This window comes from Polyodon spathula, unplaced genomic scaffold (genome assembly GCF_017654505.1).
Source record: "Polyodon spathula isolate WHYD16114869_AA unplaced genomic scaffold, ASM1765450v1 scaffolds_2581, whole genome shotgun sequence".
Classification (NCBI taxonomy): domain Eukaryota; kingdom Metazoa; phylum Chordata; class Actinopteri; order Acipenseriformes; family Polyodontidae; genus Polyodon; species Polyodon spathula.
Genome location: NW_024474050.1, coordinates 284 through 4,212, shown reverse-complemented (window position 1 = coordinate 4,212; position 3,929 = coordinate 284). Strand labels below are relative to the sequence as shown.

The following is a 3,929-nucleotide window of genomic DNA, read 5'->3' as shown; positions in this document are numbered from 1 at the left end:
AAACTTTCTTGATCAATTATGTTCTGAATGTTCTTATGCACTTTCTTATGTTCTTATGTTCTTAATCACTGATACACTGCAGATCCATGCACTCTGAATCACTGGGGATCCATGCACTCTGAATCACTGATACACTGCAGATCCATGCACTGTGAATCACTGATACACTGCAGATCAATGCACTGTGAATCACTGATATACTGCAGATCCATGCACTCTGAATCACTGATACCCTGTAGATCAATGCACTCTGAATCACTGATACACTGCAGATCCATGCACTCTGAATCACTGATACACTGCAGATCCATGAACTCTGAATCACTGGTGATCAATGCACTCTGAATCACTGATACACTGCAGATCCATGCACTCTGAATCACTGATACACTGCAGATCCATGCACTCTGAATCACTGATACACTGCAGATCCATGCACTCTGAATCACTGAAACCCTGTAGATCAATGCACTCTGAATCACTGATACACTGCAGATCCATGCACTCTGAATCACTGATACACTGCAGATCCATGCACTCTGAATCACTGATACACTGCAGATCAATGCACTCTGAATCACTGATACACTGCAGATCCATGCACTCTGAATCACTGGTGATCAATGCACTTTGAATCACTGATACACTGCAGAACCATGCACTCTGAATCACTGAGGGCCAGGTTTATGAACGTCCAATCACTGATGAGAGAGGGCCAGGTTTATGAATGTCCAATCAATGACAAAAGAGGTGACAAGGGTGATGAATGTCTACTCCATTAACAATTTGGGTTGTGCAAAATTTCTGTTCAGCTGTATTATCTTGAGAATAGTGTAGAGTTATATTTGACTGTATACTTAACAGAGGCTCACCATAAATAGATCTTGTTTGTTTCTTCAGATGTTGATGAGGAAGGAAAAGACTCTTCTTCTGAGAGTGATTCCAAAGGTAAGAAGAATGGATCCATGCACTGTGAATCACTGATACACTACAGATCCAAGCACTCTGAATTCACTGATACACTGCAGATCCATGCACTCTGAATCACTGATACACTGCAGATCCATGCACTGTGAATCACTGATACACTGCAGATCCATGCACTCTGAATCACTGATACACTGCAGATCCATGCACTCTGAATCACTGATACACTGCAGATCCATGCACTCTGAATCACTGATACACTGCAGATCCATGCACTCTGAATCACTGATACACTGCAGATCCATGCACTCTGAATCACTGGCGATCCATGCACTGTGAATCACTGATACACTGCAGATCCATGCACTCTGAATCACTGATACACTGCAGATCCATGCACTCTGAATCACTGATACACTGCAGATCCATGCACTCTGAATCACTGATACACTGCAGATCAATGCACTCTGAATCACTGGGGATCAATGCACTTTGAATCACTGATACACTGCAGAACCATGCACTCTGAATCACTGAGGGCCAGGTTTATGAACGTCCAATCACTGATGAGAGAGGGACAGGTCTATGAATGTCCAATCAATGACAAAAGAGGTGACAAGGGTGATGAATGTCTAATCCATTAACAATTTGGGTTGTGCAAAATTTCTGTTCAGCTGTATTATCTTCAGAATAGTGTAGAGTTATATTTGACTGTATACTTAACAGAGGCTCACCATAAATAGATCTTGTTTGTTTTGTCAGATGTTGATAAGGAAGGAAAAGACTCTTCTTCTGAGAGTGATTCCAAAGGTAAGAAGAATGGATCCATGCACTGTGAATCACTGATACACTACAGATCCATGCACTGTGAATCACTGATACACTGCAGATCCATGCACTCTGAATCACTGATACACTGCAGATCCATGCACTCTGAATCACTGATACACTGCAGATCCATGCACTCTGAATCACTGATACACTGCAGATCCATGCACTCTGAATCACTGATACACTGCAGATCCATGCACTCTGAATCACTGATACACTGCAGATCCATGCACTGTGAATCACTGATACACTGCAGATCCATGCACTCTGAATCACTGATACACTGCAGATCCATGCACTGTGAATCACTGAATCACTGCACATCCATGCACTAATCACTGCAGATCCATGCACTCTGAATCACTGATACAGATCCATGCACTCTGAATCACTGATACACTGCAGATCCATGCACTGAATCACTGATACACTGCAGATCCATGCACTCTGAATCACTGATACACTGCAGATCCAATGCACTGTGAATCACTGATACACTGCAGATCCATGCACTGTGAATCACTGATACACTGCAGATCCATGCACTCTGAATCACTGATACACTGCAGATCCATGCACTTTGAATCACTGATAAACTGCAGATCCATGCACTCTGAATCACTGATGGCCAGGTTTATGATGGCACAGCCACAATGGGGATGTAAGACTTTATAAATATAGAATTTAAACATACAGTAGAATATAGAATAATTATAGAATATCTCCAGATGCACCAAATTATGCAGAGGGAGGGGCAAAGATTAAAACCACTGTAGATCATTTTTTACATTAGAAACCTCAGAACTTTCATCCACCAATCTGTAAGCTGCGTTGCAGGGCACTACCATTCAGCAAATGTAATAATACAACCCCTTGTATCGATTCAATCTATATGCACTGCCTGTGAATGACAGATTCAGAGTCTGAGTCGAATGTTCAGTGTTCTTTTGTCACCTCAGGAAGCCTGTGTTCAATCTGGCTTTCCTCCTTCATGAATTTGCTGCTCTCAATGTAGCATTGGCTAGAGCAGCAGTGTACAACCAAATACAGACAGAGCGTGTGACCAAGAGAAGCTGCTTATTTAATTTTCTTGTTGTCTTAGATACAGAAGAAGATACAAGCACTGTAGAATCTGATTCTACAGGTAAGTTTAACTGATTTTAAATTGTTTTTATTAGATCATTAAAAATAACCTTGTGATTCTGAATGTGTTTCCCTTTGTTGCAAATAGGGTGGTCAATGAAAACGTTATCAGCTACATTCAAATTAACTTAATAGTTAGAATCACTGTTAATGCTTCAAATGCACAAGTGCCCCTCATTGCCTAGGGTTAGTGGGGTTGAAGAGTCTGCAAACAAAGCATCACCTCCTGCAGTAACAATGGTGTAATCACAGTGTCACTGGAGTGCTGCCATTAAGGTGTGAACCCAAACAATTTTGCAAACCTTACCCCGCACTCCACTTATTTATCGATCAATGCAACACAAGCAAAGCCTATATTCTGAGCTGCTGCCTTGTTGAATCGTAAGCTTGCAGAGGCACCAGGAGGCACAGTCCCAGAGAAATTGAAAATGGTTCTTTCCACTTGTAACCTTTCTGGCAAAATAGAGCCCAGTATGACTAACACCAAAATCAACCGAATTCATATCGTGACATCCTATCTAATCTTACTTGTTTTCAGGTACATACCTGAAATGTACAGCACATTACAGCAGGAAGCATCAATAATGGTTTGGTTGGTTTTCTGTGTTGTTTTAGATTCACAAACCGATAGTGCAAGCAGGTCAGAGACTGATTCGAAAGGTACATTCATTTTTTAAAAATTGTTATTTGGGCGGTCAGTTAAAAAATGTTAATGATAAGAAATGTATATGTCCTTTAGTCACTGTGTGCATAATTGTACCATATTATGTTTCGTATATATGTCTATTTTATATTATGGCTTTTTTTCAAAGTTATAGCACTAGGGTAACAGTCAGAATTACTATTTAGATAAAGCACACAGAGGCAGAGGAAACCCACCATGCTGTCAGCAGTGATTGCTGTGCTTATTTATAACTCCTCCTTGATTTCTTAGTTTTCGAATCAGTTTAGCTTGGTGTTCTGAGTGGACAGTCGTCCACCTTCCAGTATTATCACACAGCTGAAATGTGCTAATCAGACTCAGTGTG

The 3,929-nt window shown here is 40.9% G+C and overlaps 1 long non-coding RNA gene across 1 annotated transcript; it reads left to right on the top strand.

Annotated features, from left to right (window-relative positions):
- Positions 1-898: 898 nt before the first annotated feature.
- Positions 899-3,566, top strand: LOC121310809. Its single transcript, XR_005948952.1, has 3 exons — positions 899-948; positions 2,861-2,902; positions 3,517-3,566. It is a non-coding gene; the product is annotated as an uncharacterized LOC121310809 (long non-coding RNA).
- Positions 3,567-3,929: the final 363 nt, after the last annotated feature.